The 23,947-nt window shown below is 41.2% G+C and overlaps 1 protein-coding gene across 1 annotated transcript in view; it reads right to left on the bottom strand.

Annotated features, from left to right (window-relative positions):
- PAK1 (p21 (RAC1) activated kinase 1) overlaps positions 1 to 23,947 on the bottom strand; it is a 120,367-nt gene that overhangs the window by 74,511 nt on the left and 21,909 nt on the right.

Genomic DNA, 23,947 nt, shown 5'->3' on the forward strand with positions numbered 1-23,947 from the left:
GGGTTGCCATCTCACAATGTTCACTTAAACTAACTTTATAATACACTAAGACCCCAGATCTTTTTCAAACTAACAACCGTTTCCTTTACATTACAATTGCTTTGCATTCCTCATCTTGTACTTGGGAAAGTGATTTTTTTTTAACCCAAACGTAAGATTTTATATTTGTCTCTATTAAATGTATTAGACTCAGGCTATTGTTCTAACCTGTAATGATTTTTTTTTTGGACCCTATACGACACCCAGTGTTAGCTATCCCTCTCAGCTTGGTGGCAGCTGTAAGCTTTTAGAACAAAGATTTTCCCAATCTCCCTAATCTCAGTACCTTCCCTTTGAGATTATCTCGAATTTATCATGGACATATATTGTTTGAACATAGTTCTGTATATGTTATCTCCCCTACATTAGACTGTGAGCTCCTTGGGAGCAGAGACTGACTTTCCCTCTCTTTGTATCCCAAGTGCTCAGCTCAGTGCCTGACACATAGTAGGAGCTTAATAAATGTTTAATGATCAAGTGAGATATGACAAACATAGCATTTATACATCTGTCCAAATCATTGATAGAAAAGTGCACAGGGCCAGGGCTAGACCTTCTCAGGGTGTCCCATCGAAGACTCTCTCCAAACTTCACAGAACTTTTGTTATTCAGTCATTTCCAACTCTTTGGGATTCCATTTGAGGCTTTCTTGGCAGAGATACTGGAGTGGTTTGCCATTTTCTTTTCCAGTTCACTTTACAGATGAGGAAACTGAGGCAAATAGGGTTAAGCAACTTGCCTAGGATCACATAGCCAGGAAGTGTCTGAGGCCAGATTTGAACTCAGGAAGATGAGTCTTCTGACTCTAGGCCAGGCACTCTTATCCACTGCACCATGCAGCTGCCGTCTGCATAGAACACTTACTAACAATTCCTTGGGTCTTACCATTTAATTAGTTCCAAATCCTCCTGACTATATTATCACTGAGTCCATATTTCTCCAACTTCTTCACAAAAATACTATGAGAGTCGCTATCCAATGCTTTGCTGAAATCTAAATAAATTCTAACTACAGTAAGCCCCCAATCTACCAGCCTGGTAAAAGATGCAAGCCTCACAATGCTTGTTTTCAATCAGGTGTCTGTACCTTTCAAGCCCTCTGGACACTATACAGAAAATAATACAGGGTGACTTTGCCCTAACATGACCTAAATTCTCAGGCCATTGCACACACTATTTATTACCTATGGCTAGAATGCCTTCCCACCTGATCTCTGGTTGGTGAACTGTGATCAACCTAAAAATCCCAACTGGAATACTACCTCTTCCAAGAAGTTTTCCTGATTTTTATCCCTTTCTGCCTCCCCCCCCAACTCCCATCTCCACCCAACACATACACAACACACACACACACACACACACACACACACACCCCTTCTTCTATAGACGTTACATACTTTGCTTATTAGTTGCATTACTACCCACACTGTGGTGTAGTGGATAGAGAGCCAACCCAAGGCTGGAAGACCTGGATTCAGATCCTGCTTTTGACACCTACTAGCTTATATGGCCCTAGGCAAGTCAATGTTTCAGGCAGAGAGGGTGCTGCCAGATCTGCACTGGTAGAAGGTGTTTCTTTATCTGAGAGTTCCCAATACCAATGAACTCACAGGTCCAGTCAGTCAATAAACATTTATTAAGCATCTTGCATGTGCTAAGCTACATGGTGTGATGGACAGGGCGATGGGTCTGGAGTCATGAAAACCTGTGTTCAAATCCAGACTCAGGCCATTGTTAGCTGGTGACTTTGGGCAAATCACTTAACCAACCTCTGTTTGCCCCAGTTTTTCAACTGCAAAGTGGGAGTAATAATAGCATCGACGTCCCAGGGTTGTTCTGATGATAAGCTGAGATAATTATCAAATGCTGAGAATACAAGGGAAGAGATATGGGGAGAGGGGGAAACCATCTTGATCAGATCTCAGATTATAGAAAAAGAGAAGGTTGCCACCAGAGGAAAGATCCAAAGGTAAATTCTGGATTACCTCCTCAGATCCAAGAAGGCCTCAATCTCCTCACAGTTCCTGACATAGGATCCCACACTCTTCCTCAGTCCAGAGCTTTAGCTCAAGCAGAGCTCCCCTCACCTGGGTCTTCTCCTAGCAAATATTCCATCTAAGTCCAACCTACCATACTGGCTCACATCCTGACTCCTCCAGGCCTCACTTGATTTTCCAACAGCCCATACAATTTTAGCCTTTAATCTCTTAACAATACCTAATCTAGGGGGAACTAAGCTATCTTTTTACCTTAGTTATCTAGCAGAAAATAAAGGGCAAGTAAATAACCTAAAGAGATTCTATAGAATTGTGTCATGTCAAAGTTGGGAGGGACTTTGGCAACCAATCTAACACATCCATTTTACAGGAGGGGAAGCTGAGTCTGTCTTTGTACTTATAAAGAATTGTAACACCTATTTTCTTGCAATCATATTGACAAGGCTTTGAGCTCAGAGCTCAAAAGGATCATTTAATCAGAAGAGATTGAGTTGGGGGAGGTAAAGAGAGAGAAGGATAATAGATTTTTGTCCACTGGAAAAAATTAAATTAAATTTCAAAATGAAAGAATCATCTAGTTCCAACCCTCTCATTTTACAGAGGAGAAAACTGAAGGGATAGGGAAAGAGACTTGTTCAAGGTCACATAATGAGTGAATAGCAGGGATAGGACCAGAATCCATGTCTGCTGACTTTGAAGTGGCCAGGACTCTGTCTACTACACCTCTCTGTCTGTCATCAACTTTGCTCAAAGAGAGCCACAGAGGCCCTCACCCAGAGGATTATTTACTCATACTTTAAACACAGTTCTAATCACCTGGATTGATGATTCCATAACCCATAACAGAATAGAACCAGCCAATGAGAAGGATGGTAAAGGGTCACTGATGAGAGAAAGCCATATCCACTGATAATATGGGGAGAGAATGAAAGAAAGAGAAGTAAGGTAGGGAGGGGAGGAAGGGGAGGTGAAACAGAGAAAGAGAAAGAGAGAGAGAGAGAGAGAGAGAGAGAGAGCAGAGAGAGAGAGAGAGACAGAGAGAGAGAGAACAGAGAAGAGAGAGACAGAGAGAGAGAGAAGAGAAAGAAAGAAAGAAAGAAAGAAAGAAGAAAGAAAAGAGAGAAAGAAGAAAGAAAAGAAGAAAGAAAGAAAGAAGAAAAAGAAGAAAGAAAAGAAAAAGAAAGAAGAAAGAAAAGAAAGAAAAAGAGAAAGAAAGAAAGAAAGAGAAGAAAAGAAAGAAAAAAGAAAGAAAGAAGGAAGGAAGGAAGGAAGGAAGGAAGGAAGGAAGGAAGAGGAAGGAAGGAAGGAAGGAAGGAAGGAAGGAAGGAAGGAAGAAGAGAGAAGGAAGAAAAAGAAAATAGAGGAAAAGGAAGGAAGAAAGAGAGAGAAGAAGAAAGAAAAGGAAGGAAGGAAGGAAGGAAGGAAGAAAGAGAGAAGGAAGAAAGAAAGAGAGAAGGAAGAGAAAGAAGAAGAAAGAAAGAAAGAAAGAAAGAAAGAAAGAAAGAAAGAAAGAAAGAAAGAAAGAAAGAAAGAAAGAAAGAAAGAAAGAAAGAAAGAAAGAAAGAAAGAAAAGAAAAAAAGCAGGAAGGAAGGAGACTTCAGAAATCAAAACAGTGACAATTTAGAGTAGATAAACAGCTTTATAGATTTATAGGGGAGAAATGTCATGTCAGAGAGGCCTTAGAGCTTTAAAACAACAGATATTAGAGCTGGAGGGAAATTGAATCTTTTCAATCTCCAGATAGGGAAACTGAGGCCCAGAGAGGAAACAAGCATGGCCATGATCGGTACAAGAGAAGCAAAGGCCCTGACAGGACTTACCATGATGATGAGAACAGGTAGACTGGATGCAGTGGAGGGGGAGGGTGGTTTGGGTAATTACAGGAGGCACCCACAACACCAGTCTGAGAGCCAGCCGCTGAGGAGTATTGTTTGTAACAAAAGAGAGAGCAGAGAGAAAGAAGAAAGAGGAAAAAGGAGAGAAGGAGACAGAGACTGAGAGAGACAGAAAGAGAGCAAGAGGAAGGGAGAGAGAGGAAAGGAGAGAGGGACAGAGACAAAAAGAGAGAAGGAAACAGCAAAAGGAAGGGAAAGGGGGAGAGAGGAGGAGAGGAAAGAAAGAGAGAGATGAGACAGACAGAGAAGAGAGACAGAGAGGAAGGGAAGGAAAAAGGGGAGAAGAGGAAAGAAAAAGAGACAAAGAGATAGGGAGCTACAGAGAGAAGGAGAGTAAGTGTTGAAAGAAGAATGCAAGAGACTAGGACCAAAATCCACTGCTTGGTTAGAGATCCTTATTGTTAAAAAAAAACATAAGAAGGGGTGAGTTCCCCAATCCAAAGTATATTCAGGCAGAGGCTAGAACTCACTTCCTCTGCTTAGAACTCACCTGCCAAAGCACACCAACAGGAGCTGGGACTGGCTGACAGCCCAGAGAGGCATAAGATGGGAGGAACAGTCATTCTTCTAGCTGAGCCCCAAATATTCCTATAAGGATGGCAGGGAGGATGAGAGGTCTACCTTAAAGAGGGGAGTAGGCACTCCCCCTTTGACCAACTAACTGATCGCCCTTGCAATGACTTATTGTGCCCAAGCAGGCAGCATGTAACGCACTTAACTGAAAGGCATCAGATGGACCCAGAAGCTCTGCCAATAACTCACTGAATGACCTTCCCCCTGAACCTCATTCAGTCAGCTCCAGCTCAAGGTGTGCAAATGCTGGGCTGAGGGTGTGGGGTCCACCTCCAACACTTACTTAGTCGTAATGACTATAGCACCAATTCATTTAACTAATCTCTTTGAGCTTCCCTTTCTTCATCTATAAAAGGGTGATAACCTCGAAGGTTGTCCTAATAATAAAATGAAATAATTTATGTAAATCACTTTGTAAAACTTAAAATGCATACAAAAAAATCAGCTGTTATATACATTTTTTAAAAATTACAGCTAGCATTTATATAGCACTTTAAAGCCCTTTTATACATAAGAGCTAACAGTTACAAAGCCCTTACTATGAGCCAAATGCTTTACAATTATTATCTCATCTGGTACTCACAACAGCTCTGAGAGGTAGATGCTATTATTTTTCCTGTTTTACAGATGAGGGAACTGAGTCTGAGACAGCAACTTGCCCAGGGTCACACACAGCTGGTAAGGATCTCCACTACGATGGAGAAGTAAAGTCTTAGGAGAGCCTTGGTAGTCTGGGTAGTACTCTCAACAGTAACAGAGAAGTGATCCTGTAAGGTAGATAATTATTATACCCATTTTACAGGCTTGCTCAGTGAGTATCTGAGGGAGAATCTGAACTCAGGTCCCCCTCACTCCAAGCCCAGTATTCTACCCACTGTGCCACCTTAGCTTGCCTGTCTTTTTCAGTGGTTATTATTAAACTTCATCTCATTCTTCTCATCTTTCTAAAACAAAATGGTCCTGAGACAAGTCTCTATCCTACTACTATTCATTTACATTTAATGTTCTGTGCACTATTGTATATGAAGATCAAACAACTGCTTGTTTTGGTTGAAGAAAAGCCCTGGGGTATAAAGCTCATCTGTTGTAGACTCACAGGAAGCATCTTGGAGAAATCATCAACCCTGAAGAAGACAGGCTAGTGGGATAACATGGAACCTTGCCCTATTGCTGTGGCTTTGATTTCTTCTCCTAGGATTCTATCATTCGAAAGCTGCTCATTCCATAAGCATGGAGATGATGAGTCTTTGGTGTGACAACATTTGTGATTGCCAAGACATCTCCCAGGGCTATCATAAGGTTATGAGATAACGGAGAAAAGGAAGAAGTCATCCTTTCTCTGCTTGGCTACAGAGGGTAAAATTTATCTTGGGATGGAGGAAAAGTGTCCAACAATTTAGGGCCAGGAAGCTCCTAATCAGTGTAAGACTTTAAGCAGAGTGGAAGATCCCCAGTCCAGAACGCACTACAGGGGATTATTACTCAGACACTTGGTGCCCAAGATGACCTCAGAAGCCCTTTCCCAGATGGTGTAATATTTGACGTGTTTTATGAATTACAAAAGATAGGCTCTGATCTCTGATTTCACTGATAAAGGCAACTCACAAGAGAGGAAATTCCCCTACTAATAATGCAGGATCACAAACCCTACAAGTATCCAAGGCAAAATTTGAACCCAGGTCTTTATGGTTCAGAGGGAGGCTCACCATCCATTGAACTTTTAAACATTTTCAGATTCAGATTTAAGATTTGCATACCACGGGTGGCTCTCACCATTACTGGGGGGCAGGCCAGAGACCATTACATACACCCATTGGAAGGCTATAAGCTTCCAGAGGGCAGAACCAGTATTACTCAATCTTTGTCACCTCATCACAAAGTAGGGTGCCTTGTATACTACAGGTATTTAATATATGTGCATTCAGTTGAAAAATTTGTTGAACCAAATGTTACTTTCTAGAAGCATCAGGCTTTTTTCTGTGACTTTTAAACTCAATTCAGTAGTATCATAAGAAATGATAATAGGAGTGGTTTCTAAGAATCCTGGAAAGATTTATATGAATAGATGCAAAATGAAGCGAGTAGAACCAGAAGAATAATTTACATAATAACACTATAAAGACAAATAATTTTAAAAGATTCAAGAATTCTGATCAATGCAATGATTCCAGGGAACTAAAGATGATTGCAACTACTGCTGAAAGAGAGAGCATGGACTCAAGATCCAGAATGAGACACATTTTTGGACATGGCCAGTGTGGGTATTGTTTTACCTGATTATGCATATGTGCTACAAGGCTTTAGTTTTCTTTGAGAGAGGGGGGGTGTCAGTCAATAAACATTTATTAAGTGCTTACTATGTGCCAGGCTGAGCAGTGGACAATGAGAAAGGCAGAGCTAAGGGACAAGAAAATTTGAAAATAAAATCAATTGAAAATGTATCTATTAAGTAGCTACTATGAGCCAGACACTGAAGGAAATAGGATTAAGTAAGACAAGTTTCATGTCCTCAAAGAGGTTATGATTTATGAAAATAATATATTTATGAAAAACTTCACAGTATACCTTCATTTACCTTTTACAAATAATTGTAATGTTACAAAGTGCTTTATATTTTGCAGCTCAGTTTATAGTTAAAATGCAAAGTAGAAATATCACTGGACATATACCAAGAGACACGGGTTTAAGCTCCAGCCCCAATTCTTTCTCACTGTGTGACCTTATTGAATCATTCTATGTCTCTAGACGTTAGTTCTGTGCTGTATAAAATGAGAGGACTTAACCTATACAGTGCCTTTCAGCTCCAATGACTTAGGGTATGACTCACTGACTACCCATTCTCCAGTTATCAAGGTGCTTATCTAAGGATAAGCAGTATTTGGCAGCTAGGCAACACCATATCGCACAGAGCTCTGGACCTGGAATTAGGGAGACCCAAGTTCAAAACCCGCCTCAGACATTTACTAACTGTGCAACCCTGGGCAGCTCATTTCATCTGTCTGCCTCAATTTCCTCAACTGTAAAATGGGGATAATAATAGCACCCATCTCTGAGGATTGTTGTAAGGATCAAATGAGGCAATATGTATAAAGTGCCAAGCACTATATAAATGCTAGCTATCACTCCCCCAGAAGTGTAAGCCTCTTGAAGGAAGGGACTATTTCATTTTTGTCTTTGTATGGCTAGTACTTTAAAGCTTAATTGGACCATGACACATTAAAATTTACAAAGCCCTTTTAAGCTTCCTTTTGCATCCTTATCTTCCTTGATCTTTCCAATTACTATTGGAGGTCAATAGGGCTAGGATTATCATTATACCCATTTTACAGAAGGGGGAGGGATGATAGAGTGAGAGTTACTTGCTCAAGGTCCTATGGCAAGTCTCCTCCCTGATTATAATGCTCCTTGTATTACAGGAGAAATTCTCTAAGTAAGACCCTTTCAGGGTTATTTTTATAATACTAAGATACTTTAATTTCTAATATGATAAATACCAATAGATATAACTCATAAATACAATCTCTTAGGAGTGGGGTCCTCAATGAGTTTTAAATGTGTAAAGGGGGTCCTAGGACCAAAGAGTTTGAAAATCCTTGCACCAACTTCTCATGGACCCAGAAGGAATTTTAAAACAGAGGGCTACAGCAAACAACTCACAAGTCTATAGTATTTGAAGACTTCCAGCACCTTTAACCTCACAGCAGCCCTAGGAGGCAGAGCAGCTACAAGAATGATTCTCCTCATTTTGTACATAAAGCTGAGGCTCAGATGAAGTGACTTGTTCAGGGGCATATTTCTACAGCACTTTTAAGGTCTACAGTTGTTTTCCTTATAAGAGTCTTAAGAAATTGATGAAGAGAGACCATGAGGGAAAGAGAAGAAATCCTGCCTCCACAGGATGTAAAAGGGGGGTGGTCATAGCCTGCAAATCAGGAAATGAGGGTCAGACATAGAATTCAAAACTAGAAGGGACCTTGGAGATCATTTAGTCCAATCCCTTCATTTTCCTGAGGACCCCAAGCAGGGAAATGACTTGCCCACGGTCATATAGGTACTTGTTAGCAGTACCAGTAGCTACAACATTGTGAGTTTCTAAATGTCTCCCCTTCAGGTCCTATCTTCCACCAAACATCTTCCCCACTTGTTTCCAACAGCAGCTGCCTCTTCCAACTGTCCTGAAATCCCTGTAAGAAAAAGCACCCCACCGCTTTAGGTCAGAACCCTGAAGGTGAGGGTGTATGGTCTCTCATTCTATCACAAAGCACGAATTTTACCTGGGAAGGAACAGCTCAGGTCACAAGGGAGAGGATCCTCACATTTCCTCCAGGCCAGAGAGACAAACTTGAATGGCAGAACGTTTCCTTCTAAATCCACCCAGACTGAACTTCTGAATTTCCTCTTATTGCCTTGCTGGCAATTACCCAGCTCCCAAGGCTGAATCCAGCAAATAACTAAGTCATCAACAGCTCCTGGGCCAATTTTAGCAATGTCATTTTTAGGAGAAGAAAAGTTTGCTTTGGTGACTGAGAGCGCTATTCTGGGTCTGGCATTCACAGACAGATTCATGCAAGAAAACCCTGGTGGGAGAGGAGGATGGGGATGAGGGGCAGAGACAGAGGAGGAAGGGACCGAGAAGAGGGGCGGATGTCAGGGTGAGGTTTAGAGAAGTCACTGTGTGGTAAATAAACCTTTTGCAAAGTAATATATTATTCAACTCCTGCAAGGAAGAATTCAACATTTCTGCCTGAGAAAGAGGCAACTGAAAAAGAAGGAATGAGGACAGAGCTAGAGACTAGCCTAGGATCTGGAAGTCCTGACTGAATCCTGGTTTTGCCAGGATTTATTGTGTGACCTGAGAGAGGTCACCTCTCCTGTTGGTGCCTCAGTTTCCCCATCTGTGAAATGACAGGATCAGGCTATGTGACATTTAGGCATCCTTCCAAACTCTGACCATGCAAGAGATGCATTCTCATATTTACAGCCATCTTGTTTTGGGAGATATGAACTGACCAGAAATATAATGACTCCTGTTAGACACAAGGTCTTCTGTGGTGTGAACAGGAGACAGCATAGTACGTGGAGACCACCATGGATGTGGATTCAGAGGCCCTAGGTTTGTCCTAGCTATTATCTAGCATTTACTACATAGCAGATGTTATTTACTACTAGTACATTGTTCATTCGTTTCAGTTGTCTCTCTTCCTGACCCCATTTGGGGCTTTCTTGGCAAAGACATTGGAGTGGTTCGCCATTCTGTTCTCCAGCTCATTTACAGATGAGGAAACTGAGGCAAACACTAATAAGTGACTTCCCTGGGGTCACATAGCTAATGTCTGAGGCTTGATTTGACCCCAAGAAAATAAGTCTTCCTGATTTCAGGCTCAACACGCTACCCACTATGCCACCTAGCTGCCCTAATACTACTGTCAGAGTATTGTCTACAAGTATTATCTATATTTCGTGCCTCTGGATTTCAAGTACTTCATTAAATGAGCTGCACTAGACCAGATCACCTCTGAGCCCCCTTCTAGCTCTAATCTGTGAACATTCTCCCACTTTAAAAAGTAATCCTTTCTTCAACAAGGAATGAGAAAATATCAATCTTTAAGAAATCTTTGACCACAAGGAGAAAGGAGAATTTGACTTAACCATCCACACAGGGAAAACCAAGTAGATGAAGAATGCCTATGGTCCAGACTATTTTGTGCAGTTAGATCACCTATGGAACTGGTTCATCAATACAAAAGCCTTAGACAAACACTAAAGATGGATAATAATTTGAGTCTAAAAGTGAATAAAGGGAAGAAGGCAGGTTTGATAACATTTGGGAAATTTTGCAGTGCTCCCAGTGACATTTTGAGTTTTTTTCCTTTTTTTAATTTATAGTTTTAATGCTATACCAATCAAATTCTTTTTGAGAGGTAGAGCTCTTACTTAGGAAGGAATAATTAAGGGTGAAACTGGGGCAAATGGACTGAATCCAATTCAATTAACATTTATCAAGCACCTATGATAAACAATAAGGTATTCAAGGCACTGGAGATACAAAGACAAAAACGAAACAGCGTCTACCCTCAAGGAGTTTATATTCTACTAGGGAGTTATGGTATATACACAAGAACACAACACAAGGTAGGGAGTGAAGAGAGCAAGAGAGATCAGAATAAGTGCTTTAGAAATATTTCAGGACAGAGAAAGTACCAATAGTTGGGGAACCCAGGAAGGTTTCCAAGAGGGAGTGGCAGCAGAAAAGAGGAGAGTCCAAAAAGGCAAAGAGGAAGGGAGAACACAGTCCAGGCACTGAGGAGAGAAAGCTTGTGTGACTGCCTGAGACTGGCATGGGAGGAGAGGCAGAGAATGAAGTATGCCAAATTTGGGAAACAGATAATATACTAGTTTGGCCAGAACATGGAGTGCACGGAGAGAAATAACATGAAATAAAGTTAGAAAAGTAGGTCAGAACCACAGTGTGGAGAGCCTGAGTTTTAGGCTAAAGAATTTGCATTCTACCTCAGAGACAAGAAAGAAGCCACTGACAATTTCTGATGAGGAAGTGACATGACCAGACCTGTGCTTCAGGAAGATTACTTTGGCAGCTTTGGGAACCTGGACTGGAGAGGGGAGAAAGTGGTGTCCAGTAAAGGCATTTTCCCCTAAATGACAAAAGGGATGGCTTCAGAGAAACCTGGGGAGCAGGCTTGTATGAACTGATGCAAAGCAAAATGAGCAGATCCAGCAGAACGGTTTATACAACAACAACTTTGTAAAGGCAACTTTGAAAGACTTAAGAATTCTGATCAATGCAAGAATCAATCAGCCATGATTACCAAGGATAGATAAAGATATTACTCATCTCCTAACAGAAGAGATGGATTCAAGATACAGAATAAGACATGCATTTTTATGCATGTATAGACCAATATGGTCATTCTACCCAGAAGCCTGCTTGGTGATTGATGGGTCCCTGCTAATTCCCCCTGAAGGCTTACTCATTGACTGGATGGGTCCCTGCCTAGGATCGCCATATCTTGAAGAGTCCCAGAAATTCTATTTTGTTTACTTCATTCTTCCAGCTCACTTTCCATGGTGCCCTACCTCCTGCCAGCAAACTTGTCCAACTAAGGATGACAGTACCCTGAGGCCTATATCTTCCCTTCCCCTCTCCACCCCACTTCTAGTTCCCTTTCATATTCTGTCTTCCCCTATTAGAATGTAAGCTCGGGAAGGGTTAGGACTGTCTTGTTTTTATATCCTCAGTGCTTAGCACAGTGGCTGGAACAATAAATGCTTAATAAATGCTTTATCTATATCTATTTGGAAATTTGTTTTGCTTGTCTATGCAAAATATGAGCTTTCCTTTTTCAAATGGGGAGAAGTCAGAGTAAGAAAACGAATGCTTATCAATTAAAAAATAATTTTTTAAATTTAAAACAAAATTATAGCATCTACTCCAGAAATATTGACTGTCCTATCCTACCTTCTATTCTCTATCCCATCAATGGGGGGACCAGCTGGATGTGATGTCAAAAGAGCTGATCACCTTGCTATTTACTGCCTGGATGACCTTAAGCAAGTCAATTCTGCTCAAGGGGTCTCACTTTGCATAACTATAAAATATAAGAGTTTGCATAGATGATTTCTAAAGTTTCTACCAGCTCCAAATCCTATGATCTTTCTTCTGCTTTGTGGAGAACTCTCAAGACCAAGTCCCAGTGGCAACTGGGATCATTTAACAGTCCCCATCTGTAACTTGTCAAACACGTTTTCTGAGAACAGAGGGATTCAACAGGCCGAGAGACACTTATCGCTGAGTAAGACATTAGCATAAAGATCCAGCTGGCTGGAACCCAGGGGAAACAGAGCAGGCTGGAGAAACCTCCAGAGAATACAGCCAGGGCTGGCAAGTCTGACCTTTTTCCCTAATCCAACCGAGAATAACCAGCAAGAATGGGTGCTGAAAATGAGCGTTCATCAAGCGTCTGCTAGGTGCGGTGTATTGGTCTCAGCAATAGGAGAGACACACAGCTCAGGTGTGTGGGACCTCAGACTAGAGCTCCCATTATAGTGAGGGATAAGAAATGAATATGACCAGAGGTAAAACAAAGTGTAAGGGAGGCCAGAGAAATAAGGACATGTATCCTGGAGGAGATGGCATTGCATTTGGGCTTTAAAGGAAAAGACAGAGAGGAATTCCAAATGCAGAAAGGGAAGGAAAGAATATTTTCTCTACCTGCCTGGAATCTTTTCCTTTTCCACTCCTTTGCTTAAAAAATCCTACCCAACCTTAGAGCATCAGTCAGGGAAGTATGGAACTCAGAGTGAGGAGACCTAAATTTGAATCCAGTCTCTTTCTGTGAAAGCTAGTTTCATCATCTGTAGAATGGGGCTAATAATACTTGCATTCCTTATCTTGAAAGGGTATTGTGAGGCTATGCCTTCTAATTCTAAATGGGTTAAAGAAATGTGAGTTACCCTATTAGTACCCCTTAAGACTTGGGAATTATAAGACCTAAATCATTTAGTCAGAAATAGTCATGAGCAGGATGGTTTCAGAAAAACCTGGGAAGACTTACATGAACTGATACAAAGTGAAGTGAGCAGAACCAGGAGAACACTGTATACAATAACAGTAAGATTGTACAATAATCAACTATGAAAGATAGCTCCTCTGGTCAAGAAAATGAGCCAAGACTATTCCAAAGGACCCATGATGAAATATGCCCCCTCACCTCCTGAAAGAGAAGCAATAAACTCTGAATGCAGTTTGAAGCATCCTTTTAAAAAAAACTTTCTTCATGTATGTTTTCTTTTGCAACATAGCTAATATGGAAATATGTTTTCGTGACTTCATGTGTATAATCATTATCATATTGCTTGCCTTCTCAAGAGGTAGAGGAAAGGATGGAGGGAGAGCATTTGGAACTCAGAATTTTAAAAAATAGATGTTTAAAAAATTACATGTAATTGCAAAATATTTAATGAAATAAAAAAAATTAAAGACAAAAACACCACCCCCGAAATAGTCATTCCTTCATTGCACCTCCAACATACCATCAATACTTAAGTGACATGGTGCTTTGGTGCATGGAGTGCTGGATTCGGTGCTCTGATAACTGACCTGTCCAACTCCTCTAACCCTCATCTGCAAAATGATGGGGTTGGACCAGAAGGTCCCTGAGGTCCTTCCAGCTCTAAATCTACCATCCTAGAAACTACATCACCAAGCATAATATTCTGTCTTTGTCTGGGTCTTATCATAACAAAACAGTGAGCTGCATGAGGTTGGTGACTATGGCATATTCATGTCTGTTGCACTCAGCACAGCATCTGACACGCAGGCAGCAGTTAATAAATGCTCGTTGACCGGTTATATCAGTGCTGCATAGAGTGCAAACATGTATTATACATCTTCTGTGTGCAGAGCTTTATGATGGACTCTGGAGAAGTTAAAGCAATTAGTAGGCACTTACTATATGCCAGGCACTATGCGAGGTGCCCTAGACATGAGGTTAAGTAAGACACAGCCCTCTCTTTCATAGAATGAACTATCTAGCAAGGGAGATAAGACATGCTCATATAATTACAATACCTAATATGACACATAATTATATTACATGTAGTGATATTACATATAACTCTTCATTTTCCTTCAGATGCTCTGCTTTGTTTCCACTCTACAAATATCATGCCTCCCCCAGGACATGGTCATCACACTGAAATTTCATCTTCACGTGGAGACTGAGCCAGCTTCAATACTCAGCACCTTCTCAGCAGCCTCAGCTGCCTCTCCCCTCTGGAGGGCTACAGGGTGAAGCGATAGAGCCAATAATTCCTCCTAAGCCTTCCTTTAGAGAAGGCTTAGAACTTTTCTAGGTAAATGATTCGTTTTCTATTAGCTGCTTGGTTAGTTCCACCCCACCCCTCTCCTTCACCTTCTTTTTATGTACTGTCTTCCAGACCCTAAGGCCAGTATCCTATCCACAAGGCCATACTGACTTTCTGAGTGCCAGGGGAGAAAATCTAACCTTTATTCAGAAAGCAAGAGGAATCACTGAAGATGTTTGAATAGTTAGTTTAGGAAAGGTTATTGTACATGAAAAACAGACAGGGAGGGTCGAGAATGGATGCAGTAAGGCTTGTTAAAAAGTTATTTAAATGGTCCAGGAAGGTGCTGAAGTCCTATACTATTGTCTTTAATAAATGATTACTGGATTACTGAATCTGGATCCTCCAGCCCAGTATCTGTGGTGTCCACAACACCAAGGAGCCAGGTCAACAGGAAATACAGCCTTCCCCCACAGGTGGCCAGTTATATATTTATGAAGTAAATGATCCTGCACCTCATCTGTTCCTCCATGGTCCCAGCCAATCAACCTGAGTAGTTATGATCAGGTTTCCCGTGTGTGGGTGGGATGGCCATCTTATACAGAGTCTCAAAGGCATTTGTTTAACCTTATACTTTCAGTATATGAAGCATCTCATTGAGGCGGCATCTTCAGGACAGGAAACCTACTCTGGAGGCTAAAAAAAAAAATACAACCAGAAACACTGATCAAGGGGGTCAGGCTTAGAATAGCAGAGGACTAATAGATGAAAGAAATGACCCCTGACATCTGATGGTCCCCTCAGAATCTCTACATTGGAAAGGACCTTACTGGTCAGAGAAAAAAGAATTGTAAGGTGCTGCAGAGAGCAGTTAAGCTAGTCCTGACCCGGAGTAGGAATCCAACTCTTCAACAACCCTGATTTGAGTTAAGAATGGGTAAATTCAGGGGCAGCTAAGAGGTGCAGTGGATAGAATACCAGCCCTGGATTCAGGAGGACCTGAGTTCCAATCCAGCCTCAGACACATGACACTTACTAGCTGTGTGACCCTGGGCAAGTCACTTAACCCTACTGCCTAGCCAAAAAAAAGAATGGGTAAACTCACTACTTTTTAAAGTGGCCTACTCCAATTTTAGAAAGCTCTCATTATTATAGAGTTTTACTTCCTAGCAAGTTGAAATCTGTATCTCCAAAGACTCAAACTAGACAAATTTCCTGCCCAGCCTAGAAAGCCTCCCTGAAAAACATTATCTGGCATCTGCTTGAACCCATCTAATGATGAGCAGCCAGATGGCACAGTGGATAAAGTACTGAGCTTGGAGTCAGAAAGATCTATGTTCAAATCTGGCCTCTAACACTTACTAGCTGTGTGACCCTGGGCAAGTCACTTAAACCCTAATTTGCCTCGGTTCCTAATCTGTAAAATGAGGACATACAGGAGAGGGAAATGGCAAACAACTCCAGTATCTTTGACAAGAAAACCCTATAGATTTGTCCATGGGTCATGTAGAGTGGGACACAACTGAACACCAACAATGACAAACTCAGTTACATGAAGCACCCAGGTCCACTGCTGGAACTGCCCATAACTTCTGCCCTTGTTCCTAAGTCTACCCTTCAGGCCAGCCTAAGACAGTTGCCTAGACAAAAAAAAAAAACTACAATCATACACAACCACGGTCTTCTCTAGTGGAAATGTTCTAGTGCCCTGTCAAATCTGAGGGGCCAGATGAGGTGGATGGTAGATTGGAAACAGATCCAGCTTTGAAAGAACTGGGTTCAAGTCCCACCTTTTGACATACACTGGCCTTGTAAAGTTGGGCAGAATATGTAACTTCTCAGTAAGGGCCCCAGACAATTAATTCTCTAAGGCCAAGTTGTAGAGAAGGTGCCAACCTGCACAGGTTAAGAGGAAGCTTCCTCACCAAGAGCTTCCTCTACCAACTAAATCACAAAGGTAGGCAAAAAAAAAAATAGGTATTGGTCTCTAAGACCCCTTCTAGCTCTGATTCTGCATCAGCTATTGTCCCTTATCAGAGACCTGAGGGAAGAGACTGCAGGACAGACATAATAGGTATGGTATGACTTCAGAGTCCACTGGTCTTGAAATCAGGAGACATGGATTCAAATCCTGGCTCTGGCACTAACTCATGGGTGACTTTGGGAAGTCAATGAGTTTAGAAAGCATCTAGGTGGTATGCTGAGTTGGGAAGACCCAAGTTCAAATGTGACCTCAGACACTAGCTGTGTGACCCTGGAAAAGTCAATTAATCCCTGTTTGTCTCAGTCTCCTCATCCATCATGGGGATAGGGACCATCACCAGCTGTCTTGACTTTCGTCTTGCCACCAGACCCTGATGACTCTGGAGGAGAGAGTGAGGCCGATGAGTTTGTGCAGCTCTGCCTCATTTAAATTTAATTCAGGCACAAGTCAAGACACTACCCTTGTGGTGTCATTGATCTTCTTCAAGAATGAAGGACAAGGGGCAGCTAGGTGGTGCAGTGGATAGAGCTCTGGCCTCGGAGTCAGGAGGACCTGAGTTCAAATCCGGCCTCAGACACTTGCCACTAGCTGTGTGACCCTGGGCAAGTCACTTAACCTCAAGTGCCTCACCAAAAAGCAAAAAAAAAAAAATGGAGAATGAACAACAATGGAGATAATAATAGTACCCACTTCCCAGGATTGCTGGATCAAATGAGATAATATTTGTGAAATTTAAAGTGCTTTATAAATGGGGTGTGTGTGTGTATGTCTATTATTAAAGTCATTTTACTTTTCTGTGACTGTCTACATTTCCCTAAAAGTGGAGCAGAGAAGGAAGATAAAGAAAGAAGGCTACATACATCCTTCCTGCCTCTATTCTAGCTTCTCCCTTATAGAAGGAAAATCAAAGAAGCTAAGGAATTACAGACTATTAGATCCTGGAAGGGCCCTTAAAACACAGACTGTCAGAGCTGGATGTCATCTTAAGAGATCATTTAAACCCACCTGCCTCATTTTTCAGAGGAAGATGCAGAAAAGCAAAGAGGGTCAGTGATTTGCCTGAGGTCAGAGAGCAAAGAAGAGCCATACAGAGCATAGAAGAGCCAAGTGTGTAAGCCAGGATCTGTGACTCCCAGGCCTATGTTCTTTCTACTTACTTAGAGCAGCTGAATCAACCGAAGGGCACCGTTGTTTGCCTTGACCACACACCCCTGAAAATGACGATTTTACTGCTCTGATGAAGAACAAAATACCGTTTTCTTTCTTACTGGGCTTTGTTCCTCTGATTCTAAGTCAAGGAACAGCTCCAAATTGGAGAAAGTAAACAGGGCTTCAGGGAACAGTCTTAAAATTAACTTTGCTAAACCATTGCCTTATTGAAACAGCTTCTCCATTCAGGCAGGAAAATATAGACAGACTATGTTTTGCATGACTTCATATGTATAATGGGTATCGTATTTCTTGCCTTCTCAAAGGGGGGAGGGAGAAAGAGAATTTAAAAACGAAAATATAAATAGCTTTTAAAAATATGTACCAAAAGAAAAAAAAATAAACTTAGAAATATTTTTTAAAAAGGAAAATACAGTCAGAGGAAAAATTCCAGACCAAATCTCTCAGTGTCACTTTGAGACAAACCAGAATATGCAGAGCCTGACAAGAACAACTTATATGCTGATATTTCACTGTGGGGCTTTATAACAACATAGTCTGGGACTAGAGCTGTCTCTTTCATCCATCCATTCATTCATCCATCCATCCATCCATCCGTCTAGTGAACACATAATGAGGGCCTACTGAAGATGTAGCATTGGGCTAGGTGGGGAAACCAGCTCCCAACCACCCTTCAAAGGGCCAGTTCAAGTCCCAGCCCCTTGCCATCTTCCCTGACTGCTCCAGCTTATGTCTGATGGCACTTAAAAATACCCTTGCTCTAAATAATATATTGACCTTTAACTGATGTCTAAAAGTCTCTTTACTCCAATCAGATTGTAAGCTACTTGAAGACAGGGAATGTATACTCTAATTACCATCATCATTATCCTAACGCTGTAGAAGAGCAACAGTTTTACTGATCTGGGTATTCCTTTCACTGACATAGTTCACCACTCATCCTAGGCAATTCTCGCCCAGGGTTTTCTAAAAAATGCTTTGTAGAAGGTCTATCTAACGGACTGGAAACCTTCCTCTGGCCCTTGGTATCAACTTCTATTCTTGGGAATATAAATGTGCCAATGTGGTCCAATGAGAACATTGACTTAGGGCCAGAACACCTGAGTTCAAATACTAGCTCCACCATTTACTAATATGTCAAGTCATTGAATTTCTTAGTTTCAGTTTCCACATCTGTAGAATGGGAATAATAATACTTAGATGAAATGCCACACACACTGAGAGGCATTGTGTTGAAGTGAACAGAGAGCTGACCTCCAAGTCAGGAAGACCTGGCCTGCTCTACCATAGACTAGCTGGGTGAGTCTGGGCTAGTCAACTCCTCAGTACCCCCTAGCTCTCAAAGACTATGGGCAGCTAGGTGGTGCAGTGGATACAGTGCTGGGCCTGGAGTCAGGAAAACCTGAGTTCAAATCTGGCCTTAGATAATGTCTTGCTGTGTGATCCTGGACAAGTCATTTAAACCTGTTTGTCTCAGTTTCCTCATCTGTAAAATGAACTGGAGATGGAAACGGCAAAACTCTCTAGTATCTCTGCCAAGAAACCCTAAATGGGGTCAGGAAGAATCAGACAGGACTGAAACAACTGCATAAAAAGAAAACAACACCTCCAAGGGTGGTCATGAGTCTAAAATGAGATAACATTTGTAAGGAGCTTAACACATTGCCAGGCACACAGTAGGTACTATATAAATGCTTATTCTCTCCCTCCCCTTCCCTATAGGTTGCAGAGAAAATGCCAATGTACATTGGTAGAGAATGTTTCTCACCAGAAGCTTCCTATACTCATGAAAATTCAGTCTTAGTTAAAAAGAAATATGAAAAAAAAACACCCAGGGTTATGAGTAATGTTCTAAAATCTTAAACCATTACACATAGAATTAATACTTAAAACAATTATACTTCTTTTGTATTCCACACACTGCCTAGCACATAGTACCAGTTCCACAAATACCAAGTGATTGGCTCAGTAACAATAATAGTAGCTGCCTTCCATGACATTTATGATTAGCCATTAACATACAAGTAGGCTGCCAATGAGAAACTTTTCCCATAAAAGGAAAAAAGTCCAAGAATTATTTCCAAAGATTTTAGGATTCTAGGTTTTACAACTGGAAGGAACCTTTGAGATCATCTAGGCTAGGAATTCTTAACTTTTTGGGGGGTCATGGACCCCATTCTACAGATTGGTGAAGTCTATGGACACCTTCTCAGAAACACATTTTTAAATGCACAAAATAAAACACATAGGATTACAAAGAAAATTATATTGAAATACAGTTAGAGTGAATTATTTTGTTAAAAAAAAAAGTTCACAGGAAATGACAAGGCAGTGGTTTAAGAAAAACATGGCAAGACCTATATGAACTGGTATAAAGTGAAGTGACAAGAACTGGGAAATCATTGTGCACAGTAACACCAATGTTGTCACGATGATTAACTATGAAAGACTTGGCTATTCTGATCAATACAATGATCCAAGACAATCTGAAAGGACTCATGATGAAAAATAAAAATGCTATCCATCTCCAGAAAAAGAAATGATGAACTCTGAGTACAAATGGAAATATAATTTTCTGACTTTCTTTATTTTTCTGGTTTTTTAAAAAAAATATGGCTAATATGGAAATATATTTTGCCTGATTTCACATATGTAATTGATATCACATTGCTTGCCTTCTCAATGAGTGGGAGAGGAGTGAGAGGAAAGAATCGGTAATTCAAAATTTAAAAAGAAAGGAATATCAAAAATAAATAAATAATAAATTGGCAAAATGTTAAAAAAAAAAGGTTCACAGATTCCGTTAAGAACCTCTGAATTAGGCCAACCCTTTCAATTTATAGAGGCAAAAGCCAAGGCCCAGAGATATACATATTGTGATGAGTAGGGCTGGGATTTGAACCCATGACCTGTGATTCTAGAACCAGTGTTCTTTCTACCACACTTAAAATGTGGTAAAGGAAGGGCAGCTAGATGGCGCAGTGGATAGAGCGCCAGCCCTGAAGTCAGGAAGACCTGAGTTCAAATCCAGCCTCAGACCAAGCACTTGACACTTACTAGCTGTGTGACCCTGGGCAAGTCACTTAACCCTAATTGCCTTAAAAAAAAATGTGGTGAAGGAACTTGTTCATGATGCTGAATAGAAAATCCTTCTTTATTATCTAATGGAGATGAAGAGGCTACTAATCAATTCATCTAACATTTTCCAAAAACTTCTGGCAATTTCCTCTTCCCAGCTGTGTGCTTTAAGCCTTTAGAAATGGCGCTCTGATCTAAGGATTGGGGATGATACTCTGGATACAGCTAGACTCAGATGACTCAGCTGCAAGTGAATAAAAGATCCATAAGCATCCTGGACTTACCATGTGCAAAGGATCATAGGATCACAGGATCACGGATTCATTGAGTCCAACCACTTCATTTTACAGATAAAGAAATTGAGGCATATAGAAATTAGATGGCTTGACCAGGGATATAAGTAACAGGTGAAAGAGGTGAGATTTGAAACCAAGGACTTCGGTTCTATTGAGAGTTACGTGAAATACCCATACAGCCAGCAGGGTCAAGGGTAGAACTTACTTGAGCTTAGGCGTTCCTTGATACAAAGGCCAGGTCTCTATCCATTATGTCACGTGGCCTCTTATCACTCATTAAACATTTAATTGATTTGTGAGGCTGTGTAACATAATGGATAGAGTCCTGGGTTTAGAGCAAAGAAGACGTGGAAGAGAACCCAGCCTCTGATACTTAATAACTACGTGGCATGGGCTCAGTATCCTCTTGTATAAATCAGAATAAAACTCGTAGCACCCACCTCACAGAACTGGCATTGATTGGGCTCCAGTGAGATAACAGATAGAAAGCACTTCATAAAAGTCAAAAGTACTGTCCCCAAATCAGCCATCATTTGTCTACCACATCGGCCCCTACTCACTACGGCTGAACAGAGCCGGAAGAAGTCCCATGACCCAGATGACCCAGTCCGGTACCAATTTACATTCCCTAACTTCATCGGGGTCCTCATCATAGCAAGGCAATCCTTTTATTCCTCCCTAATGAGAGTAAGGTTCACAACTTCTACCTCACTTAATCACAAACAAGTCATCACCCTCATGATGTCACTGGCCCTCTTCAAGAACAAGGGACAAAGGGGAAGTGGGGGAAGGTGAGAGGGAATGAGTGAATCTTACTCTCATTAGATTTGGCTTAAGGAGGGAATAACCTACACACTCAATTGGGTATGGAAATCTATGTTGTCCTACAGGAAAATGGGGGGAACAGGATAAGAGAGGGAGAGATGATAGAAGTGAGGGTATATTGGGGAAAGGGGTAATCAGAAGCAAACACTTTTAAGGAGGGACAGGGTCAAAGGACAGAATAGAATAAACAGGGGATGGGATAGGATGAAGGGAAATATAGTTGGTTTTTAACAACATGACTGTTATGGAAGCATTTTGCATAACTACACATGTATAACCTGTATCAAGTTGCTTGCCTTCTCAATAAGGGTGGGTGGAGAAGAAGGAAGGGAGAGAATTTGGAACCCAAAGTTTTAAAAAACAAATGTTAAAAACTGTTTTTACATACAACTGGGGAATAAGATATACAGGCAATGAGGTACAGAAATCTATCCTGCCCTACAGGAAAATAGAAAAGAAGAGGGGGTAGGTGGGACAGTGATGGAAGGGAGGGCAGATTAGGGGAAGGAGTATTCAGAATGCACACTGTCTTGGGGTGGGGGAGGGGAGAAATGGGGAGAACTCAAAATCTTGTGGAAGTGAATGTTGAGAACTAAAAATAAATTAATTTATTTAAAAAAAAACAAGGGACAAACAACAATTGATTAAACTATTCCCTAAAGAATCTGTTCCAAAGCTGTCCTCGAACCCCCTTTACACCTCATCTTCCCCTCACCCTCTCACAGCTGAGGACCTTACTAAATACAAGGTTTGGCATATTTTGTTTTTGTTCAGTCAGTTCAGTCATGTCCAACTCTTGGGACCCCATTTTGGGTTCTCTTGGTAGGGATATCAGAGTACTTTGCCATTTCCTTCTCTAGCTCATTTTACAGATGAGAAAACTGAGGCAAACAGGATTAAGTGACTTGCCCAGGGTCACACAGTTAGTAAGTGTCTGAGGCCAGATTTGAACTCAGGAAGATAAGCCACTTAGCTGCCCTTCTTGGCACATAATATATGCTTAATAAATGCTAGTTGACTGACTGTTTTTATGGAGAAAAATATAGGTCATTTGCCAAGAGCTCCCTCTTCTCCTTTTTACTATATCATACAACATCTCCCACTTTTTCCTCCTTCTCTGACAAGGTGGCCCTTCTCCACAAAACCAACTCCTCTAGATGTGCCTTTGATCACATCTCCTCCTGTCTCCTCCAACAAATGACCTCTTCTTCACTAATCCCTCATCTCTCTTTCTAGCCTCCAATCCTTTCCCTCATCTACTGGTTCCTTCTCTGCCACTTACAAATATGTCCAAGTGTCCTCCATCCTTAAAAAAAAAAAAGCCTTCACAAGAAGCTACCATCTCCTCAAGAGTATCCAAGCATCTCTCCTCCCCTTCTCAGTAAGTAAAATCCTAGAAAGTTCTCTACTTTCTCCTCTTACTCTCCTCCCATTCGTTTCTAAGCACTCTGCAATTTGTTTTCCAACCTCATTACTCAAATGAAACTGCTGTCCCCGAAGTCACCAATGATCTCACTTGCCAGATCTAATGGTCTTTTCTTAGTCCTCATCCTTCCTGACTTCCCTACAATTATAAAACTGTTGATTACCCTCTCTTCTTTTTTTTTTTTTGAGGCAATCGTGGTTAAGCAACCTTCCCAGGGGTCACACAGCTGGTAAGTGTCTGAGGCTGGATTTGAACTCAGCTCCTCCTGACTTCAGAGCTGGTGCACTATCCACTGTGCCACCTAGCTGCCCCTCATCACCCTCTCTTCTTGAATCTTCTCTCTTCTCTCCCGGTTTTGATAACATTATTCTCTCCCGGTTTTCCTCTGATGTAGCTGATGGGTCCTCAGTCTTCTCTGCCCAGTCCTCTTCCATCTCATGCTCCTTACCCCTGAGCTCTTTCTTGGATCTCCTTCCCTCTAGATATTCTTCTACTTGGTGATGTCATCAGCTCCCATGGATTTCATCATCATCTGTATGTTGATTATTGCAAAACATAGATTTCGCAAAATATAGATATATCAAGTCTCCTCTTTTTCCTGAGCTCCAATTCCACCTCACCAACAACTTCCTGGACATTTCAAACTGATGTCCTATTCAACATATCCAAAACAGAACCCATTATCTTTCAAAAAAAACAAAACCCACACCTCTTTTGAATTTCTCTATTTCCACTGAAGGCACCATCATCCTTCTAATCTCTTAGGACCCCAACTTCAAAATTATCACCAAGTCTTCATTCTCCCTTACACTATATATCCAATTACTTACCAAGTCTTG

The sequence above is a fragment of the Phascolarctos cinereus genome, unplaced genomic scaffold, assembly GCF_003287225.1.
Source record: "Phascolarctos cinereus isolate Bilbo 61053 unplaced genomic scaffold, phaCin_HiC Scaffold_726;HRSCAF=1367, whole genome shotgun sequence".
Lineage (NCBI taxonomy): Eukaryota > Metazoa > Chordata > Mammalia > Diprotodontia > Phascolarctidae > Phascolarctos > Phascolarctos cinereus.